General features: G+C 41.4%; 1 protein-coding gene and 1 pseudogene across 3 annotated transcripts in view; both read right to left on the bottom strand.

Annotated features, from left to right (window-relative positions):
• pspc1 (paraspeckle component 1) overlaps positions 1 to 24,947 on the bottom strand; it is a 145,798-nt gene that overhangs the window by 16,782 nt on the left and 104,069 nt on the right. The window lies entirely within an intron of this gene.
• On the bottom strand, positions 11,724 to 11,878 carry LOC119977938 (annotated as a pseudogene).

Below are 24,947 nucleotides of genomic sequence, written 5' to 3'. Positions count from 1 at the left end.
CGGCACTGATCCTTGTGGCACTTCAGTCACAACCTGCCAAATTTATCCCCAGTCTCTGCTTCCCATCAGTTAACAGGTCTAATATATCTCCACCAACTCTACAAGTCCTTATCTTGGCTATTAACCTTTTGTGTGGCACCTTATGACTCCAATTTCCCACGGATGTGGAACTTTGTTTTAAAAAATAAAATGATAATGCAAGGAGTTCTGTTAATGTTTCTTATGAAAATGAACCTAACCCACCTTCGTAAATGCATTCGCCATATTCAAGATGACCCTTCATATTGGATGGTACTTACCAAAAGATTTTATACTTAATGTAGAGTTCAACAATGTCAGACAATAGACTTGCTCCTCCATTTTGATTTTTTTTACCTAATCTCCTTCCCCCAGGGCCATCTGTAACTGGTTTTGTTAGCTCCTGATGAAGGAGCTGCGCTCCAAAAGCTATTGATTCCAAATAAACCTGCTGGACTTTAATCTGGTGTTGCAAGCCACCTTACTGTGCCCCCCCCCCCCCCCCCCAACACTGGCATCTCCACATCATGGTTTTGCTACCAGAGTGCTGAACCGTATTCTATTAACACATTCTGCCACCTTATCTTTATGCTATTATTTGCATCTTCTTTAGTCTTTAACAATACCATTAACATCCTTTTGTCTTCTGTCCATAACATCTTTGTCAATCTCTCCTTAGCTCCGACCTATCCCTGACCTATTCTGTTCCACCCCCTTCTCCCACTATGTAATCCCATCACTTCAACCTTTCTTCTGCTCTTCAGTCATATGGACTGGAAACATTAACTGTATCTTTCCCAACAGATGCTGCAGGACCTTCAAGTCTTCCCGGCATTTTATTTTTTACTCCAAATATTGCACTGACCTCACTGTGTAAAGGAACTAAATCTATGAGAAAGGGGCTAACTCTGGAACCTAGCAGTGAGAAAAGAGGTTGGTCAATCTGGGAAAGTTTAAACTAGTAACTTTCACACAACCAGCTTTAGTCCTGATGTGAATGTAGGACAAAGCAGAAGATAATGTCATGATAATAGCCAAACGCAGCTTTGTCTTTCTACAAGGGCGTCGAGGGCCAAGATAACCATAATGCATGTTCTGAATACTTATTAAATAAATATGTCGGCAAAGCATTCTGATACCGGAGCATCTGCACCTGTCTCCATTAAGGGTTTTTTCAAGAGTACTAAAACTGAACAGAGCTATCAGGATAGCATATTGTGCTGACTGAGCAAGAACAACAACGCAAAGGAACAAATATGATTTACAATTTAAAGTAAAGATAAAACAGATGGAATAAAGTCAACAAACTATTAGGAATTGGTGCACAAAAAAATTGTAATGCATAAATCGATGCAACGAGAATGGAACTCACTCAATTTCACATTTTCTCACTTTTAAAAAAATCCTAATTAACTAGTTGCTGGAACTCTGGGATAGAAATGTCAAATGTTGGAAATAAACAGCAGGTCAAGCATGCGTTTGTGCTGAGACATATGGTCTTTAAGATTAATTAATGACCTTCCAGCAGAGGTAGCAGTGTTTACGTACAGAGGCAGGGACAGTGGGGCGAAAAGGAAAGAACAAAAGGGGGAAGTCTATCATAAAGTGGATGGCAGGAGAGGTGAAATGACAAACAGAATGATGGGGCAAGGAATGAGACGAGAAATAAACAATGGGTTTAGAAGAGGTATAAATGACAACTGGTGAATCATCACCTGAACCTGCTGCTGCGGGAGAAAAAGTGAGGGCAGTGGTTACAGAAGACCTGAACTTGCAGTTGCTCGATCGCTATCTTTTTAAACTTCTGACCAAAGGTCATCGAATTGAAACATTAACTGCTACTTTTTTTGCTTTTACTTTTCTTCCCAATGTTAGCATCAACTGCTAGGTTACAGTAGTGATCTCTGTACAAGACAGCAGTTAATGGTCTGATTTTAATGCTCTGCTCTTGACGGCGACATCAAAATATATGAATGTTAATCCACTTCTATGGATGACCAGTATCAGCATGTAGGTAAGAAAGAAAAGTCCCGATTATAAACTAAATTATGTGGCAATGGGCCGGGGGGCTGGAACCAGGCTTTATTCGTTAGGACATTTAAACCCAAAAGTGTGAACCCAATGTCATCCATTAGCAATTGAATTTAGTTTCACACAAAGTTAGAATTTACTGGAGCATTTGAAACTGAACATTGTTCAAGTGTTTGGCTATGCAACACGAGAATAACAAGAAACCAGATTCTTTGAATAATTTATTAGGTAAACACCTAACTTTCCTAATACAACAGCACAATGCAAAGTCTCATCTTTACTTAAATATCCATAAAGGCACTTCATAATATTGTTAACTAATCCTGCTCCAGTCATGTTCCAAATGATTAACCAGCATTGTGTATGATACCACAAACTATCAAGCAAGCCAATGATCTCACCTTAGTGAAAGGAGCAAACATCAAAGCAAAAAAACAGAGAAATTTGCATTTATACTCAACTGGGTAGGAATGTACAATAAGACAGTTTCATAGGAATTGCAAAAAAACGATTAAATCTTTAATTTATCAAACTCTTCTAGTTATGACTTTTATTACTGCACTGGAACAGAATATAGTAACAGCATATTAATTTTTTTATGGCTAATATGATTCCTGTACTGGCAGGGAGATAACAATATCTTCAGGATACTAGGATAACACGCTAACTAACTGGCACAATTTAAATGTCTTAATTCTCTCAGCTCTTGACATTTGTTTAAATGTGACAGATTGCACCAAGGTACTGTGTGAAAGTCCTCTAAATACACATCAAGGTGACAGAGCCTGGTCTCAACATAATTTAATTCCACTGGGACTCTATACTCCATCCTTTTGGTTACTGCCAAATCCCTGCCATTGGGAATCAACTTTACATCTATTACACTTAGAAAAAAACCGTGGCCCTTCTTACAACGCAAACTTCAAAAGGGATTGGATTCCTTTTTCCAAGTTAACTCGATGGGCCGAAGGGCCTCCTTCTGCACTGTATGTTCTATGTTACACTGTGGGAAACCACCCGACTGCAACTTGCACTTTACCACACATTTAGCCACTCCAAGGATCCTCTTTCACAAGGACTTTATAAATATTTAGTTAGTTTTAAACATGCCTACCCATAGGAGGGAAGGTAACATGACACACAGATCACAAACTAGCTTGTTGATATCTACTATGTATCTCTTTCAAGTGAAACCTTGTTGAATATAAAATTCTAGAAACTGTTGGGCAATTTGTTTTCTACATCAATCCAAAAACCTCCAAGAACTACATACTGCCAGGTCCAAAGACCAAACAACAATACAGCAAAGGAATAGGCCCTTCGGCTCTCCAAGTCTGTAGCGGTCATGATACCACCCTTGGCCCAAACCCTCAACAATTCCTAGTACCGTATCCCTCTATACCCATCCTATCCACGCATTTGTCGAGATGCCTTTTGAATGCCGTTAATGTATCTGCTTCCACAACCTCCCCGGCAACACATTCCAGGCACTCACCACCCTGTGTTAAAAGCCTGCCTTGCACATCGCCTCCAAACTTTGCCCCAGACCTTAAACCTATGCCCCCTGGTGACTGACCCCTCCACCCTGGGAAAGAGTGCTTGTCCATCTACTCTATCCACGCCCCTCATAATCTTGGAGACCTCTATCAGGTCACCCCCGAACCTCCATCATTCTAATGAAAAGTCAGAGTCTATTCAGCCTCTCCGCATAGATAACACCCTCCAGACCAGGCAACATCCTGGTAAACCTCCTCTGCACCCTCTCCATAATCACCTACATCCTTCAGGTAGTGTGGCAACCAGAATTGTACGCAATATTCCAAGTGTGCTATACCAAGGTTCTATACAACTGTAGCATGACTGGCCAATTTTTATATTCGATGCCCCCGTCCAATGAAGGCAAGCATTCCATATGCTTTCTTGACTACCTTGTCCACTTGTGTTGCCACTTTTAAAGATCTGTGGACCAGTATGCCCAGATCTCTCTGACTTTCCATATTCCTAAGAGTTCTGTCATTTACGGTATATTTCCCCTCTATGTTAAACCTACCAAAATGCATTACCTCATATCTGTCTGGATTAAACTCAATTTGTCATTTCTCTGCCCAATTCTCTAACCTATTACGTCCTGCTGTATCCTCTGACAATCCTCAACTTTATCTGCCACTACACCAACCTTGGTGTCATCTGTGAACTTGCTAATCAGACTAACTACATTTTCCTCCAAATCGTTGCTAACTCCCTGCCTTACTGCTGCCAGGTGTCAGGAATCTACCTGTGAGCTAAACTCGAATTTCATTTCCCCTCCAGATTCAAGCTCCAGTGAATTCCAGCACCCCCATCCTAGTCCATGAAACCTCCTGAATATTCCTGCAGTAATAACAAAGCCCAGGGCAATAATGACAGCAACAAAAAAAAGCAATACTTGTGTTCTGCATTAGTGAGCAACTGGGCCACTCTATCTGTGATCAATGTCATGAGGTAACAGCTTCCGTTTTTGAAAAATAATTTGAAATAAAATCTTCAACTGAAATTTTGGAATTTGAATGAGACAAAACAAACTATTTAAAATGCGAGACCACCTTCCAAAGTGGAGAAAACAATAATCTTTATTGTCACAAGTAGGCTTACATTAACACTGCAATGAAATTACTGTGAAAAGCTCCTAGTCGCCACATTCCGGTGCCTGTTTGGGTACACAGAGGGAGAATTCAGAATGTCCAAGTGACCTAACAGCATGTCTTTTGGGACTTGTGGGAGGAAAGTGGAGCACCCGGAGGAAACGCACACAGACACAGGGAGAACGTGCAGACTCCACAAAGCCGGGAATTGAACTTGGGGCGCTGACGGTGTGAAGCAAAGCAACCAGGATGCCCAGAAGAGACACATTTCAGATAATTTACAGACCATCTAAGGATGCTTCTGCTACGAGAGGAATTCTACCACCCCACCCCAATCCCTGTAAAAACAAAATATGGGCATTAGTCAGTCATTATGAGTCCGGGAGATCCTACTCTCCACCACACACCCTTCCCTCTTGATAAATCATGTCAATATGTTTTTTGTCTCGATGACTGACAGTACTAGCACCATTGCTTTTCTCGGGCTTTTCCTACTACATATTTTCCTCAAATTTAGCATTAACTACTTCCATGAACAAACATCTGAATGTTTGAATTCTGAGTACATTGTTTTCTGACTTAAAGATAATCTATACCAAGATCTTTGAAATTTAACGGAGAATTATTTCTTTGTACACCAACTGCAGAAATATATTAGACAGCGCCACAATTTTCTTTGAAAAGTGGTAAGTATTTTGGAAGATTGAAACACAAGCTTTGAACCAAATGATTTAATTTATATAGAAAAGTTGAATGAACAGTACAATGTATAAACAGTGAAACATTCATTTTATTATTTTAATACAAAAATTATGCACTAAATATAAACATAGATTACTTACTGTAGCACGAGTGTGGGTTACTTCCTCTGGAACTTCGCCACCAATATTTTACAGACAGCTCTTCAGCTGCTGTCTTCCAAGACAGTAACACTGACCACTGTCTCTTGAGCTACACATGAAGCTCAATATAAATCAGACATCTCTAGCCATTGAGATATCAGTCATGGAGAAATACAGCACTGTTTTCCTTCTGAAAGGCCTGACATTGATATCACCATCCCCAGGAAAGGCCAGATTCTTTTAATCCACATGACAGTGCCGTAGAAACAGCAGGCATATAACTCACAGGAATATAATCTATACCCCAACGATATTATGTAGAAACATATGGACAATAGATTTACTGATCTTTTAATCACATTAGGTAATGAAACATTTATCAAAATTGAATAGATAGCCAACAGATGCTAACCTTGTGGCCTCTCGTAGGCTGGTGTGAAAAGTTCCACCATTCCATGCCATTTCTAGTTGTACAAGTTAAAAGTTCAATAGGAACAAAAAGTAAATTTTTACACTCACCTTCAGCTTTGTTTTAAATTTTAAAATGAGTGAACCAGCTCTTTGGGCCACCACTCGTTTCAAAAAAGTGCTCTATGTCAACCACTTTAGCAGGGCTTTTATTTTAAACATTTAATCAGTAGTTGAAAATCATTAAGCAATATTTCCAGTGTATTTTTATGTACATATATATGTGTAGAATAAAGGTAATTTTCATTCTACACCAAAAATACCAGTATATGTGATTTCACACTAACATCACTCCATATGTGCTGCCTGACAGGCAAGAATTAATGTATTTCTAAACATTTGTGCCATATAGCCTTTTATTAATTATTGCATCAATTTATGATTCATTATAACCAAATCTTCATTCTTTCAGTCTAGTTTTTGTGCATTTAATAATAATAATCGCTTATTGTCACAAGTAGGCTTCAATGAAGTTACAGTGAAAAGTCCCTAGTCGCTACATTCCGGCACCTGTTCGGGGAGGCCGGTATGGGAATTGAACCCGTGCTGCTGGCCTTGTTCTGCATTACAAGCCAGCTGTTTAGCCCACTGTGCTAAAGTTCATGTTTGTCTTCAGTGTTACCTTTCATGTTCAACTTCTTATTTTATGCAATTTGAAGGGAAGACAATAGGTTCAGGCAAATACTGAGTCATGACATTGACAAAGGTCGAAAGATGGCAGAATATTATAAGTACACTAACAGGACTGTTGTCACAATATTAACAAATGTATATTAAAACACTATTAATCAGCTCCATGGACTATTTATATCTTGTTATTCCTCTGGCATTTGCATCAGTATTTAAACTACTACCAAACACAAGATATATAGAGATAGCATGAGATAGAGCCCTATTCCAACTGAAATATGACTGTAAGTCCAGCTTACTGTTTAGCATTTTGATGGGGCCTGGTGTTGTTACCAGAACCTATTGCATGCATTTTGTCAGTGGGATTTCAATGCGAGGGATTATTTTAATAGACCGTCACTCAATATCAGCATCATATTCTCAGGACAAGCAAAGCATGGCTGGTTGCAAGATTAAGTATCTTTTGCTCTATCCTAATGGTGCTTCATAACCAAATCAGAACAGCATCCCCTATTGCAAGACACGACGTGCAGAAACAATCCTGCACAAATACACTGAAATGCTTTTGATATCGATCACCTAAAACATTAATGTTCAATAGTTATATAATGGACACATAAAATTCAGCCCTCCAAAACCATAATTCTATGTAACTAGGCAGTGCAAACACGTCTAGGTTTAAATTCTGATCTCAATCGGAGTGGTACGTTTCATCTTAGTCTTTATCTTGGTTAGAAGTAAAATTCTTTGGCGCCAACCATTATTGAAACAGACTCAAAAAACTTATTTAAAAAAAAGATGTCTGCTTCCAAATGAAGGTGAAAAGAAAGGATTAAACTAGATGATGATATTGGGGGGAAAACAACAAGACAGGCATCATGGAATGTTCCTTTGCTATGTATCTTGTGATTCTATAATTGTTTCTAAATCTCTAATACAAGAAATACCATAGGAGGATTTAATTATATAAAATGAAAAGGAAAATTTGTGTATCATCTCAGTTTAGTTCCATCACCTGAGAGATGTCCCAGAAATGAGAGTGCTATGCAAAGAAAAATGTCCAAAATGAACAAATAAACTCATTTTGATGTATTATGTAGCCACCTGGGGTGACCACTGCCCAAACACAAAAGGAAGATTGCAAGGAATGCAGGGAAAATTGGACATGTTGTAAAAAGCAAGCAGCTTGCAGAGTGCTTGTATATTTGGACTGCTACAGAAACCAGTTTGGCTGTTGCTGAAACCAGAGAGCGCTATGAAAAGAAACAGTTAGCATATTAATGAGGCGATACCAGGCGATCCCCGGGCACAAAAGACACAAGTTAACACTAATCGATACATTGGATGGAAGGCCAGACTTTTCGGCGCCAAAGAAGCCCAAAACAATGAGCCCCAAGAACCGCCCCTGTGATCGAGCAACTGCCCCGCTATTGGGGAATTCAAATCAATCGATTGGGAAGAGACCCAATCGATTACAAGAGTATAGAGGGTCCGCCCAGGTGGGCGCAAGACCCTGAGAGGAGTATAAGACAGAGAACGCGACCCCAGCTCGCTCTCTCTACCAGCCTCTCCTCGACTAGCTCTCTGTCAGCCTCTCCTTGACCAGCTAGCTCTCCCAGCAGAACACCGTTGCAGCAAAAGAACCTTGAGGAGGAGAGGTCTGGAAAAGCAGCCGCCAGCAAGTAAGTGTCACAACGCACGCTACGGGAATAGACACTCCTGACCCCTTTAGACCATAACCACTGGAAGCCTGCGGACCCAGGACAAAGCTAGAAGCCGTTGTTCCCTGATCCGGCAGTCCCCTTATCCAGGTAAGTATTTGGCCTAGTAGTGGTAGGATTAGCCTAGTCTTATAGTTTATATGCATGATTAGTAGATTACTGTAATATAATAAACGTGTCTTGTTTGAACTTACTAATTGGTGTATGGTTTTATTGCTTTGAACTTGACCTTGAAACTTGTGGCGGTATCTTAACGATACCTGGCGACTCCAAAGCTAAGTAACGAAACAGAGCCAAATTGAGTGTTAAGCACACTCACCCAGAACGAGCAACATTTATAAACAATCACAAATTGAGTTCAGATGATGAAATAAATGATTCCTTTTGCCACTTATACCACATCAGAGTACACTCAAAGTGGCTGAGGATACGAATGACGGATTGCGATAAGTTATAGCAAAGTCCAAGCCCAGACTGGAAATATGTAAAAAAAAAAAAAATCAGTATGCGCTGCAAAAGGGGCTGGTTTAGCTCACTCGGCTAAATTGCTGGCTTTTAAAGCAGACCAGCAGCACGGTTCGATCCCCGTACCAGCCTCCCCGGACAGGCGCCAGAATGTGGCGACTAGGGGCTTTTCACAGTAACTTCATTGAAGCCTACTCGTGACAATAAGCGATTTTCATTTTCAAAACATATCGGATGCATTCTGCCAGTTGTATTGATGGGGAGAAGTTGGTTGGAGAATGGTGAGTAAAATAAGAGCCAAAATTAAGATTTATTTTACTCCTGGTTAGCACTGCTCCCTCACAGTGCCAGGGACCTGGGGTCAATTCCGGTCTTGGGTCACTGTCTGTGTATAGTTTGCACTTTCTCCCCATGCCTGCGTGGGTGTGGAGTTTGCACTTTCTCCCCATGCCTGCGTGTTCCCCCGGGTGCTTCCGTTTCTTCCCACAGTCCAAAGATGAGGTTAGGTGGATTGGATACGCTAAATTTCCCCTTTGTGCCCAAAAAAGATCAAGTTAGGTTAAGTGGTTATTGAGATAGGGCGGGGGGGGGGGGGGGGGGGGGGGGGGGGGGGGGGGGGGGGGGTGAGCTTGGGTGGAGTACTCTTTCAGAGGGTCAGTCGGTGCAGATGTGATGGGCCGAATGTCTTGCTTCTGCGCTGTAGGGATTCTATAATAGCCACATGATTGTCTTAACCTTTTTACATCGACTCCTGAGCATTTACTGCTGCTCTTGAGAAGGTGTCTTTGTAAGCTGCAGCAGTCGATGTTGCGTAGTAAGTACACCACTGTGATAAGAAAGGAGCTCCAGAGTTTTGACCCAGAATCTGTAATATAGTTTCAAGTCATGTTGGTGTGTGACTTGCGAGTGGATGATGACTCCAAGCTAAAACAAAGTTACAGTAAACAGAAACATCAATAAGGCCAAAATTTAGACTAACTGTAAATTTTCTAAGGAGGAACTTTGTTCAACTAAAAATCAGCAAATTTTTTGAAGGAAGTGTTACATCCAAAATGTCAACTTGTCCAGTCTCTGCACGATGCTGTCAGTGTTTACAGCATTTTATGTTTGGGATACCAGCATTTTTGGTATTTTGCTCTGATTAAGAAGGACAAATTAGGAAAACAGCTACTACGCTGAATTTACCTTGTGGGACTATGACTCTGTAAATGCCAGGGTTACAAACTTTCTAGCTCTAGCAATAAACAATATTACATTTCCTGCCAAGAAATAACTAGGATCATAAAATGCCTATGGTTGTTCTATACTATTGAAATATCAAACTGCTTTGGCTTACTCTGTTTCTCGTCTCCATTCTCCAACTTTAGATATCCCATCAACTGATTTAAGTAAGCACTGGGTATAAAATCTTAATGCACAATACCTTCAAAAATGAGCTTGAATAAAGTAGTCAGAGAACTTTTGACTAATCGAGAAAATGTTGTATGCACATATATAAAGGCTCAATGTTTCCTGTTTAACTGTAATCACAGTATAGGGAGAAAATAAATAAAAATAATTGTTTGGTCATACAGATCAAGAGTATTGCTGAAAGAAAATACATTCTATTGAAGCTTTTTGTCTTGCCCTCATTAGAACAACTATGGAAGATAAACCTACAGTAAAAGCAACAATGTATACTGAATGAGAAGAGTATGCTGATTGGTTGACTCTAATCAATAATAATAATCTTTATTGTCACAAGTAGGCTTACATTAACACGGCAATGAAGTTACTGCAAAAAGCCCCTGGTCGCCACATTCCGGCGCCTGTTCGGGTACACGGAGGGAGAATTCATAATGTCCAATTCACCTAACAGCACGTCTTATGGGACTTGTGGGAGGAAACTCCGGCCAGTGACTCAAGCCAGGAATTGAACCTGGGACCCTGGTGCCGTGAAGCAACAGTGTAAACCACTGTGCTACCATGGGAAGTGCAGCAGAGAACAGTTAACCACCAAACGTAATAATAATAATAATCACTTATTGTCACAACTAGGCTTCAATTAAGTTACTGCAAAAAGCCTCTAGTTGCCACATTCCACTTTGTCTGAATTCAAACCAGGCTGGTCAGCTCTAATTGGCATGGGAATGAAACCAGTGAATGGCTGTCTTCCAAACTTTTGTTTAGTTGGGAAAAGGCCCAATGCGTGGACATGCTCCTTCTTTAACAAAAATCCCAACAACATCCAAGACCCGAAAAGCAGAAAATGATGGAAATACTCAGATCACCTAGCCTCTGTGGAGAGAACAACATTTGTGTCCCTGGTCGTTAGAGAAATTCAAAAACTATTCCCATTTTCATTCTCTCCTGATATCACTGCATCTTTTCCATTTCAAATGTTCTTAATTATTTCTTTAAAAGAGTTACTGCCTCAAGCCCTCGCCGTGAAAAAGCTTTACATGCTCCAACTCTGAAGTTTGTTCTACTCACTCTCCTTACTGATAACTTTAAAATCAATGAGACCCCTCATTACCAATATACCAAAGCAGCAAAATTAATCTTCCCCTGTTCACTACCAAAATCTGCCAATTTTAAAATCACCCAATTAAGTCTCCTCTTAGATTTTTCTGCTCAGTGGAAATGCACCCCCGACCCCCCCCCCCCCCCCCCTCCACCCAATGCCTCAAGTCTATCTGCCTAATAATTGTTTCCCATGGCAATGATCCTGGTGAATGTAAACTGCATGCTATCTACCGCTTATCATTTACAACAATGGGGTGCCAAAACTAATAAGAAAAAAGGACTGGTAGAGACCAGTGAATTTTTACATTTCATCATACACCATTTTCTTTCCAGCCCAGCGTGTCCTTTTGTGATAAAATACCTCCACCACTGCAATGTGTTTCCTTTGAAACTTGAATCAACTGCACAAAACTGTCCCTAATTTCGAACGCAGTCCCCCACTACCACAAATTTTGCTGTCGAGTATCCCACATTTGGGGACATCGCAGGCGTCAGCACACCCGAAGAGTAATGGGCTAGCCTCGTCCTGGGGCGAACCACCTTTCTTGATCATGGTTTCACCCCTGCAGGTTAGTATAACAATATTTAATTAAGATGTCAAGCTGGTACCACAGGCAGTTAGTTCTTTTTTGAAATTGAGGTTTAGATCCATTGTTTAGTCAGAGTAAGGGAGCACCCTAATGCTGTGCCTTTTACTGAATACTGTAAATTGGCACATGGGATTAAGCAAATGATGTGGTTTCATAGAATTTAGTGCAGGAGGCCATTCGGCCCACCAAGTCAGCACCGGCCCTTGGAAAGAGCACTTCTGAAGGTGATGCGCGTGAGTTCAAGACAAAGCATTCGGTGCATGGTATGGAGAGTGATGAGCAGAATTGATCCTCCAGCAAAAGAAATCAGCTGCATACAACCAAAGTCTTAACATTTGCTAATTCATCAAGTAACTGTCACAGCAGGGAAATTCCATGCTGATAAAAAAACTGGTTCGAGAATGTAAGAAGCAATCTACCCTGAAGGTGCCAAAGACCAAACTGCACCATTAGACAGGGACCTGCCACTAGGCCTGATCTTGAGAAGCATGTATCGAATGGGTCCTCTGAAAATCATATTGGTTACATCAAATATAATGATTATACATAGTTAAATGAGCCAAATCAAACCCTGGGCCCAGCAAAAAATTTCAGGGTCAACAGCTGGTTGGTGTAGCTGCTTTATGAAGTGTAAGGCTAGTATCGCTGAAGACCAAGATTGCCTTGAGGACTACCAAAGACCCCTATGGCAAAACGATCAGTTTCCAAACGATTCATGATCAGACAGGTATAAGTCACATCAGCAAGATGGATTAAATGCCCACAAACTTCATACGTCTAGCAGCCCAAACTGTGGAATGGACAGGGTCAATATAATCAGAGTCAAAATAATAATTGTTATGGTGGGTAATTCTGAAAGAAAAGCACCGCATCAGATCTAGTGGGATCTTTATGATGATGAACAGGAAAGTTACTCAGTGGAATTTGATGAACTCTGCATCAGACGCTGAAGAAAATAAATTTGAATGGTCTCAAAATGCTTTGATTGTGGTTCAACATATCTTTGTAGAATTGATTCATTCAAAAAACCCTGACAAATTAATTTAATATGAATTACTGATGGTTTATTTTCCAAATTCAAAATGGTGATCACCCATACCAGCGGTTCACGTCTTGTACTCATTGTATAAAAAGACTCCACTTTTAGAGGCTGCAAAGGTTGACTTGTATGCTGTGGTCTACAATAACTGGAAGTAGATTCAGCACAGCTTGGAATTACCGGTTTGATCATCAAAATTATTCAATTAACAAGATTTCCAAAATAATAAGAACTCTTCAGCACTCAGCTTTATTCAGCAAAATATTTTCATATTACTGCTTCAGTAGGAAACCTTTAGGTTTATTTACAGCTTTATAAAGCAGCGATGCAAAAACAAATGATTTGAAAAGTTTCAATTAAATATATTTGTATAAATTTCTTAATATTTACAAACTTACAAACAACAGCAGCTTGGTGTTTTATTGGATCTTAGAAATGAATTACTTTAAAACTGACACATTTTTGATTTGTTCAAGGCCAGTATTTGTTGTCTATTCCTAATTGAGTGGTTTGCTGGGCCACTTCAGAGGGCGGTTAACAGTCAATCACATTGTTGTAGATCTGAAGTCACATTAGGATGGTAGATTTCCCTCCCTAAATAACAACTGATGATAGTTAATGTCACCATTATTAAGAGAGGGCAGCACGGCGTGCAGTGGTTATCAATGCTGCCTAACGGCGCCGACCCCTCGTCACTGTCCGTGTGGAGTTTGCACATTCTCCCCGTGTCTGTGTGGATCTCACCCCCACAATCCAAGATGTACAGGATAGGAAGATCGTCCATGCTAATTGGAAAAAAAAATGAATTGGGCACTTCAAATTTATATAAAATAAACATTGCTAAAATGAGCTTTAAATTCCAGATTATTAATTGAATTCAACTTCCACTAACTGCTAGCTGGGAATTGGATTCATGTTACAGAGATTAGCTTTGGCCTCTGGATTACTAGTCCAGTGACATTACCACAGCACCACATCTCCTCAGCCGGTAAGCAATACAACCAAAAACACAAGTGTCTTGTGTAGCAGTAAGTGCAAACTGTGTCATCTTTTCCAGCATTATCAGATGACCTCCAATATCAGGCGATTAAAAACGTCTTGCGTAAATTCAGTATTGACACTTAGAATCCATCAGTGGTGGTTTGTAACTTTTGTACTGTGCCCCTTGATAGACTGCCAGAAATATCCAGATTACAGTTTCTCGTCATTGAAACTGGAGTTGTTCTGAAAACCAGATACCTAGAACACCAGAACAAAATGTTTCTGCTTACAGTTCTATCACTGATGGTGGGAGCAATTGAAGTGATAAATTAAGGTGCAACATAAAAGAAGCATACCAAGTAGAGAGGTTGAGTAATTAGGATTATTTCTATTAGAAAGATGGACGTTGGGGGGGGGGACCTCATTGAGGTCTACAAAAATCATGAAGAGGACAGACAGGGTGGATAGCAAGAAGCTTTTTTCCCCAGTGTGGGGGACTCAATTACTGGGGATCATGAGTTCAAGGTGAGAGGGAAAAAGTTTAAGGGAGATATGCGTGGAAAGGTCTTTACGCAGAGGGTGGTGGGGTGCCTGGAAACACATTGCCGGGCGGAGGTGGTAGAGGTGGGCACAATAGCGTCATTTAAGGTGTATCTAGACAGATACATGAATGGGGCAGGGAGCAGAGGGATACAGATCCTTAGAAAATAGGCGACAGTATTAGATAGAGGATCTGATGGCGCAGGCTTGGAGGGGCCAAAGGGCCTGTTCCTGTGCTGTAATTTTTCTTTGTTCTTTTAAGTACAATATATTGACTCATGATTTTTTGCATTTCATCAATATGGAATGTACATTGAACTTTAATAGCTCTGTTTTACAAGTGTGATGCTTTTAGGATTATGATGTTTGAGAACTAGATTTTTGGGATTGGAAGTGTGTTATAGTGTAGCTTCAAATTTTGGTAAATGAAAGGGGTCGTGAGACATATGCTGGAGTCTGACAGTAAACCTGGGCTGTTTAATTGTTAAAAATTAAGGAACAGTCAGGATATTTTACCGAGATGAGGGTGCTTGATCTTTGCACCTCGGGACAGTGACAGCTGTTTCTACATCCACAATGAGGAACCTCAATCTCCCAAAGCCCCAGAAAGGTGTTATCGATATTAAGTTGCTAACAGTTGTGCTAGAACTTGTCCTTTGTCTCGGTCAGTGGATTTTCAAAGTGGGGGTTGCAACTCTCAGGTGAGTGAAGGGATGTTAAAAAAGGGTTGTCAAAATTTATTTTGCAACGGTTCCTTGAACTTTTTCTCTGGGCAATTAAATATATATTCTCTGCAGTACAAATATATATTCTCTGAAGTACATAGTATGACCAGTTGAGGTAAACAAGTCAGCAACTGGGAATTGACAGAGCAGACTCATACTGAGGAGACAGAGAGATGCTGTAGCTCACCTGTGACAGCATATTAAAAAAAACATGTCACAAATTCATTAAGTTTGCCATCATTCTGGATTAGCATCTTCCAAAAGTAGCCAGTGCTGAGTAAAACCAAGCATTTTGGTCCTATTGTCATAATGACCTACAATGAGGTGGGATTTTCCATTTTGACAAAGGTGAAGACAACGCAAAGGAACTGGCTGAACTCTGCGTGCCTGATGTGCACGTTGCCCTCTCATCCTGTGAACCTGATTGGAGTGAGATAGTGAGTACCAAGCGGGCTGCTGATCTGTCACGTTAAGTAACCGAATGTGGCATGCAATCATTTAAGCAGTGGAATATACGTGAAATATCATTTGCTATATGACATTCTTTTCCATAGTTTTGATTGGACCTGCATCAGATTTATAGTTAGCTAGTTATGCCTGCATCACATGAGGGAAACCATTTGGTTAAAGTAGGTACCGAAAAAGTTTAAAAAAACACACTGGTTTAGGTGAAAGACCGCTGTGATCAGGAGATTAGCAATGTTAGCAAAACTGATGTATTTCCTGTGGCCAGAGAGTGAAGCGTAATTTGTGAAAAGGTTAAGGCTTCTCCATAGAAGTATTTGTAGGTTTCGTCTTGGGCTATCTGCCCCGACTGAGAGTCAGAAAGCAGGAATACACTTAGCTAAACTTTCACCATAAGCTGAGAAAGCAGTCTATTGTTCGCACCATGAGGAATGCACTCAGTCCTGAGCTCCTGACCTAACACAACATGAGAGGGTTTGCAGCACTGAAGCTGGAGAGAATCCCAAGGAAAACTCAGTGGAAGATGGTGTTGTGAAAGGAGAAGGCCACAAGATACAGGAGCAAAATCATAGTATCTACGGTATGGAGACAGGCCCTTTGGCCCAAACTGGTCCATGCCACCCAAAAAGCCCATCTAAGCTAACGCCATTTGTCTGCATTTGGCCCATATCCCTTTAGACCATAGTAGGCCATTCTGCCCATTGAGTCTGCTCTCTCATTCAATGAAATCACGACTGATCTGATATTTCTCAACTCCAACATTCCTGCCGTAACCCCATAACCCTTGATTCACTAACTGATTATAAATCTGTCTATCTCAGGCCTTGAACATACATAAAGACCCAGCCTCTACAGCCTTCTCTGGAAAAAAAAATACATAGATTCACTACCCTCGGAAGAAATTCTCCTATCTCGGGTCTTAAATGGGTGACACCGTTACTCTGAGATTATGCGGCCTCTACTCTTTTGAACACCTGGGTATCCCACAACGGTTCAATAAGGGCACCTCCGATTCTTCTAAACCAGGGTTTTAAAAAAAAAAGTGTGGGTCGTGGGCTGGTGTCAGGAGGCATGGAGTGAGATTGGTCGTGCCATTCCCATGATGAGTCCAATGGCAGACAAAGCCCACAACAGCCGCCATTGTGGAATTTACATTGACAATGGTGGCCGCTTGCCACCTTTCAGTGAAAAGAAATTAGGTTTGTGTACAGTCTTATCCTTCCGGCCAAAAGAGGGTCCACATCCAGCATGCACATGTGATGCCCCGCACCCTCCATGTATGTGCTTGTTGGGAACCAATCACTGAAGCAGAGCTGCTTCCATCTTCCAGCTGCTGTCAAGGACCGTGAAGATGGATCGCTTTCTTAAAAGTAAAAGACACCCAGAGACTCAAATAGGCAGAGTACCTATTTTTGTAAGACTGTACGGAAAGAATACTTCGCTCCAGGAATGATTGCATGAAGAAATAGGGATTTGGTATGGTAAAACAAAACTTTATTAACACTGTATTAAAATCTTAAACCTCACAGCAGAAAATATTTCACAGGAAAGGAAAAACATACAGCTCTCACCCCATCCTATATTCCAATGGCACAGAGGAATACTTGCTTTCTGGAACAGATTTGGCTCGATCGAACCCCTGCAGACTCTGGCTGGATGTATTCAAAAAGCATTTTCAACTGTTTTGATTTAGCTTCTTCCATGTCCTCAGCTTAATACGATTAATCATTTTTAAAACTATCCTATGTGCGAGCAGACCTTGTGGACTCGGTGCTAGCCAGATCAGAACTACACTAAACAAAATCTCAAAATATCTGAATACCATAGCTCCACGAAGCAATGACATCATCTACCCAGGCTGAAAATAAATCAACTCCCCCGGGACCCTCTCTAGTCAAACAACAGTGCATTAGCCTAGGCTTTTATGATGGTCAATTTCATCTCTGGCTCCTAAAAGCTTTCTGGTCTTGCAAAACAAGATTTTAAAAAACATGACTACTGCTGTCACATTTTAACCCACGCTTTTAATCCTTCAATTACCAAATGTTTACAATCCAATATTCGTCACACTATGCTACTATACGTGACCTGTGATACCTCATTAGAAACATGCCAAAAACCTATTAGGCTGTCAGCATTCTGGAGGAGCATCTTCCAGGAGGATCCAGTGCTGAGTAAAACAAGCACTTTGTTGCTACTGTTCTTCACAACGACCAACGTTGAGGTTGGATTTTCCGTTTTCGTAATGATGAAGACGGCACAAAGGAATGGCTGAAGCCTGCACCTGATATCCACATTGCCCACTCTTCCTTTGAACCGGAATGGAGTGAGATCGTGAGGACCAAGCAGGCTCCCCTTTCACATTAAAGGTAAGCGAACATGGCGTGTCACAAAGGTCAGAGTGTGAGATGTGGGTCCCAGGAAAAAAGTTTGAAAAAAATGTTCTGAGCTTCAATGAGTAGACTCGAGCCTCATAAAAATCCCTCTATACCCAGGATCAAACTAGTGAACCTTCTCTGAACTGCTCCAATGGCAATATCTTTCCTTAGATAAGGGGACCAGAACTGTTCACAATATTCCACAGAACTAGTGCCCTGCATAGTTTCAGTAAGACACCTCTATTTTATACTCTACCCACTCACTCAGTCAGTCTATATTGCTCTGTAGATTCTGTATCATCTTCACTTCCCACCTATTCTTGTGTCATCTGCAAAATTAGGAATAGTACACTCATTTCCCTCATCCAAGCATTAATAGACATTATAAATAATTGTGAACCTAGCACTGATCCCTGTGGCACTCCATTAGTTACAAGTTGCGACCCTGAAAAAGCCCTTATCCTAACTCTTATTAGTTAGCCAATCCTCTATCCATGCTAATAAACTACTTCCAACACCACAGCTCTTATCGTATTAAGGAATCCTGTGTGGCACGCTTTTGGAAATCCAAGTATATTACATTTACTGGTCCCCTTTTATCTATTCTGCTCGTTGCCACCTCAGATTCCCCTTTATGAAGCTATGCTGATGCTGCTTGATATTATGTATTTATAAATGTTCTGCTATTACATCCTTTATAATGGACTCTAACAGCTTTCCAATGACATGTTAAGCTAACTGGCCTGGTTGCCTTTTCTTTTGTCTCCCTCTCTTTTTGAATCAGGATGTGGAGATGCCAGCGTTGGACTGGGATGAGCACAGTAAGAAGTCTTACAACACCAAGTTAAAGTCCAACAGGTTTGTTTCAAACACTAGCTTTTGGAGCACTGCTCCTTCCTCAGGTGAATGAAGAGGTATGTTCCAGAAACATATATGGACAAAGTCAAAGATGCCAGACAATGTTTCGAATGTGAGCATTTGCAGGTAATCAAGTCTTTACAGATCCAGAGATAGGGGTAACCCCAGGTTAAAGAGGTGTGAATTGTCTCAAGCCAGGACAGTTAGTAGGATTTCGCAAGCCCAGGCCAGATGGTTCTTACGTGTAATGGTGGTATCCATGTCGATGATCTGGCACGTCTTGCAGAGATTGCCATGGCAGGGTTGTGTGGTGTCGTGGTCGCTGTTCTGAAGGCTGGGTAGTTTGCTGCAAACAATGGTTTGTTTGAGGTTGCGCGGTTGTTTGAAGGCAAGTAGTGGGGGTGTGGGGATGACCGTGGCTAGATGTTCATCTTCATCGATGATGTGTTGAAGGCTGTGACGAAGATGTCGTAGTTTCTCCGCTCCGGGAAAGTACTGGACGACGAAGGGTACTCGGTCGGTTGTGTCCCGTGTTTGTCTTCTGAGGAGGTCGGTGCGGTTTTTTGCTGTGGCGCGTTGGAACTGTCGATCGATGAGTCGAGCGCCATATCCTGTTCATTCGAGGGCATCTTTCAGCGTCTGTAGATGCCTGTTACGCTCCTCCTTTGCTGGTTTGATGACGATGTTCACAAGACAGCCACCACCCACCAGGTACACGGTACATACTTGTGCGACTCGGCCAACGTTGTCTACCTGTACGCTGTAGGAAAGGATGTCCCGAAGCATGGTACATTGGCGAGACCTCGCAGACACTGCGACAACGAATGAACGGACATCGCGCGACAATCAAGGCAGGAATGTTCCCTTCCAGTCGGGGAACACTTCAGCAGTCAAGGGCATTCAGCCTCTGATCTCTGGGTAAGCGTTCTCCAAGGTGGTCTTCAGGACGCATGACAACGCAGAATTGCCGAGCAGAAACTTATAGCCAAGTTCCGCACACGAGTGCAGCCTCGACCGGGACCTGGGATTCATGTCGCATTACATTCACCCCCCACCATCTGGCCTGGGCTTGCAAAGTCCTACCAACTGCCCTGGCTTGAGACAATTCACACCTCTTTAACCTGGGGTTACCCCTATCTCTGGATTACCTGCAAATGCTCGCATTCAAGGCATTGTCTGGCATCTTTGAATTGATCTATATATATGTTTCTGGAACATACCTCTTCATTCACCTGAGGAAGGAGAATGCTCCCAAAGCTAGTGTTTGTAACAAACCTGTTGGACTTTAACCTGGTTTTTGAATCAGGTGTTAAATTGCCAGTTTTACAATCCTCTGGGGTTTTTCCAGAATCTTGGAAGATTACTACCATTGTGTATCCACTATGTTCGCAGCTATTTCCTTGAATATCCTAGGATGCAACTCATCAGGTCCAGGGGATTTATTGACCTTTAGCCCCATTAGTTTCCCCGAGTAATAATTCTGCTATTCAATTGCTGCCCTCCCCCACCACTTTGCTCCTTGATTTAGTATTTTTGGAATATTATCAGTGTCTTCCACCATGAAGACGAACGAAAAGTGTTTATTTAACTCCTGATTCCCCATTATAATTTCCCCGGTGTCATTCTCTAAGGGACTTTTAGCCACTATCTTCCATTTATATATTTAAAGATGCTCTTACTGCCCAAAGAACTGAAGTAAAACCTTGTGAACTATCAAACACTTTGGATTGGTTGCAGGGAGATGGCTTGCCTGCTTATGAGACCGAGTAATTAACAGAATAAGAACTTTCAGTTGGCACTGAAAGTAAAAGGGGAAAATTTGTTTTTTTTTTTTTATGTTGTTTTAGTCATTGATATAAAAATGTACTTTGTAAACATGACATATTGATATTTTCATCCTTTCAGTTAATAACTATCTTTCTATATCTATAGATATAACATACCACATACAATAATTAAATCCTGGTTTTCCGAGTATTGTAGTGCCAATCTTTATTTTAATTAATTCTTGGATGTGGGTATCACTGGTTAGGCCAGCATTTATTGCCTACCTCCTATTACCCACGCGAAGCTGCCTTATTGAACTGCTGCAGTCCATGTGTTAATAATAATACCCACAGTGCTGTTCGGGAGGGAGGTCCAGGATTTTGACCCAGAACAGTGATATAGTTTCAAGTCAGGATGGTTGTGACTTGGCAGGGACTTCCAGGTGGTAACGGTTGCAGTTTTGGAAGATGTTGGCAATGAGTCTTGATGAGTTCCTACAGCAACAGCAGTGGATGGAATGAATGTTGAATGTGGTACCAATCAAGCGGGGCAGTTTATTCTGGAAGGTGTCCAGTGCTTGTGTGCTACTGGAGCTGCACTCATTCAGGCAAGTGGAGAGTACCCAAATCACCAGTCTCCCTTACTTGTGCCTGTAGATGGCGGACAAGCTTTGGGGAATCAGGAAATGAATTCAGTGATGTTAATGCCATTGAACGCCATGGGGAAATAATCAGATTAACTTGCATGGTTATTGCCTGGCAGTGTGGCACAAATATTACTTAACACTTATCAGCTCAAGCCATATGTTGTGCAGATCTTGCTGCATGGCCTGCTTCAGAGGAAGGCCAATTGTGTAATCATCTGCAAACATCCACGTGTCTGCCTGATAATGGAGGGAAGGTCATTGATGAATTAGCTGAAGATGGGTGTGCCTAGAGGAAGCCATGCAGCAATGTACTGGGATTGGCATGATTGACCACCAATAACCACAGCCATCTTCCTTTGTGCAAGGTATAACTCCAAACCAGTGGCAAAACTCTCCCACCACGCCCCCAAATTCTATTGTGTGGTGCTGGTGCCCCTTTATGGGGTGATCTGCCGTGAACCAGGTAACCAATCGGGGTCTAGGTGGAGAGGAAAATCACCCAAGCAAGCGTAGGTTTTTGTATCAGTTCGGGTCCTGGAAATGGACGTTGCAGCCACACGGCAGCCAGCACCTGCATTGTAGTCGTATGTAACTAAACATGGCTATTGTTATTTACCTAACTGGCAAACGGGAAATATTATACAGTGACTTTAGTTTCGTTCGGGCTCCTTTGTGCCCCACTTGGGTCAAATTCTGCTTGATGTCAAGGGCAGTCACTCACCTCTGGAATTCAGTTCTCTTGTTCATGTTTGAACAAAGACTGTAATGAGGCAAGGAGCTGCATGGCCTTGCTGAATCCCAAACTAGATGTTAATAAGGTTTATTGCTGAGTAAGGGCTGCTCAATAGCCCTGTCAATGACACTTTCTATCATTTGTTGAAGTTTGAGAGTAGATGGATGGGGCATTAATTGGCGTTTTGGATTTTTCCTGCTTTTTGTGTACAGAATTTTCCACGTTGCCAGGTATATGCCAACACTGTAGGTGTACTGTACTGGTGCAGCTTGGCCAGGAGTGCAGCTAGTTCTGGATTTCAGTACTATTGCCAGAACATTGTCACCCATGATTGTTGCAGCATCCAATGCCTTCAACCATTTCTTGATATCACGTGGATTGAATTGGCTGAAGACTAGCATCTGTAATGCCGGAATCTTTTCCTCCGAGGTAGAGTTGGATCATTCACTCGGCACTTCTGGCTGAAGACCTGGCTCGTGTCACCAATACAGATTTCTAGTACAATATGCATAATTTGATAATTCAGACCAGTTTATCTTGAAAATATGGATGTGAACGCTTTCACCTGCCTACGAAACAAGATAAAATTAGGGCATTCAACAAATGCCAGAAAACAGTTATCTGCACACCAACTAATGGCAACAAGTGTGAAGGTGAATAACATTAAATTATCTTCAAAGCATGTTGATTGAAACAATTTCACAAACAGAAGCAAGTGCATTTTGTTTTAGGATATTCATTTTAATTCAATATACCAGGCAAAGTGAAAACTGAATTGGAACAATATCTGTGTCCAAATCAAAAGTAAAAGCATCTTCCAATGTCCAGGCTTGAAAGCATTTTAATTAAAGCTAAATTATGATACTGAATGTGATCTCATGTTTAATTTTCTAAAATCTAATTTGCTTTTAAGGCCTAAACCCACATTGAGTTAACTAGTTCAATGCTGTAATGCGTTACTAGATTTTGCAACGACACATCAGAATTTTAGTAATTGTCACAATCATTACCCTAATCATGAGATCAAAACTCACCCCTAAATTAAAACCAAATTGAAACGTCAGGAAGAGAACCACGCAGCGTCTTCAAAACAATGTCTGTATTAATAGGCAATTAGGTTTTACGGAGTTTAGATGAGGTTTTCTAAAAATATTCCTCTAATCATGGAAATTCCGTACATATTTTATTGCTCGCCATCAAATTTCTTTGATCTATCTATTTTTCTTTCTAAAAGATACCTTGCAAAGCAAATACATAGCAATCCTCAGCCATTGAAAAAGGAGAAAGGTCAGATGATGTGGAGAAATAGGGTTGGGGCTCGAGGGGATTCACAAGACAAGACATTAAAGTACTTCAACTGGATAAAAGCCCTATAAAATGAATGGAATATTGTGTTTTATGCAACATGTAATAAAATTTAAAAGTAGAAAAGTAAAGGTGAATCTCTACAAGACCCTAATAAAACAGCTTCAGTCATGTGCTGTTTTTACTATTTTAAATTCATTTATGGGATATGGGCGTCACTGGTTAGGCCATCTCTAGTTGCCCTTCAGAAGGCAGTAGTGAGTTGCCTTCTTGAACCACTGCAGTCCTTGTGGTGTAGGTTCACCCACTGTGCTGTTAGGAAGGGAGTTCCAGGATGTTGCCCGACACCAGAAGAAGGATGTCGAGGTAAGAGAATCACTTGACTGCTGTATGGTACAAGGAAATACTTCTAAGATTGAGGCTGTTGTCATAAACAGAGATTAAAGGGTAATTTGATACAGGTACTTAAAATTATGAAGGGATCAGAAAAAGTAGTTAAAAACAGATGGTATCGATAGATGATGCAGTTTCAAACAAGAGGGCAAGAATAACACAGGACATTGTGCTGAACCCCAAGGAAAAGAGGAAATTCTACTTAGCTTTTCAATTGGAAGTTTGCAGGCCTCAGGATTTCTGTGCATATGCTGGGCAGAGAATGGCTGCACATGCACGATTTTCCCATAGTCAGGCTGGGAACCGGCTCTGCGCACATGCACAGCATTTTTTTCAGATTGGGAGTCAGCCCTGCATCTGCGCGGAAGGAAAGCTGGGGGGGGCAATGAAACAATGTGAAAAGGTCAGGTGATGTTGAAGAGGAGCACCATTCCAGGGGCACTAAATGAGAGGGGACAGGAAGTAGGCCCCAAAATCAAGAAGTTGTCCCAAACCAGACTCAAAAAGACAATCAAGTCAAGGAACAGAATCTGAAACAGGCTCTGTGAAGTGAAAGAGCAGCAAAACAGGCTCCAAATTGAAGATGTGGAGATGCCGCCGTTGGACTGGGGTGGGCACAGTAAGAGGTCTTACAACACCAGGTTAAAGTCCAACATGTTTGTTTTGAATCACTAGCTTTCAGAGCAAAGCTCCTTCCTAATTCACCGGAGGAAGGAGCTGTGCTCTGAAAGCTAGTGAATCTAAACAAATTTGTTGGACTTTAAATCTGTGTTGTAAGACTTATTGTGCCCAAATTAAAGCGACAGAGCTTCGGGGAGCAGGCTGGGTTTCAGAAAAGCAAGTAGAGTCAAATACGCAACTGAGGGTTGGTGACTCCTTACTATGGGTGTTTGAAGCAGTGGTGTTCTGCTCAACACAGATGAGTATCTAAAAAAAGTGTGCCTGGAAGGTGAAGCCAGAATGCATGTGAAGATCCAGATGAAACAAACAACAGGAGAGATTGAAACTCTGAAGGTAGATCCTCGTTGGAGACATCAGAGGTGAGTGTGTCATTTTGGAGAATCCCAAGGCAAGTTCTTAAGAGTGCGAGAATGAAAGCCCTTGTGAGAAAGACAGTTTCACTGAGACTGGTTGGCTCACTGTGTGAAAAGCGTCAGGGGTGAGGTGAGTTGATGAGAAATCCATAGAACCTGCTTTGGTGGCACATCATTTTGATTTGTGGTGTG

The sequence above is a fragment of the Scyliorhinus canicula genome, chromosome 14, assembly GCF_902713615.1.
Source record: "Scyliorhinus canicula chromosome 14, sScyCan1.1, whole genome shotgun sequence".
Classification (NCBI taxonomy): Eukaryota; Metazoa; Chordata; class Chondrichthyes; order Carcharhiniformes; family Scyliorhinidae; genus Scyliorhinus; species Scyliorhinus canicula.
This window is presented reverse-complemented; position numbering and strand designations above follow the sequence as displayed.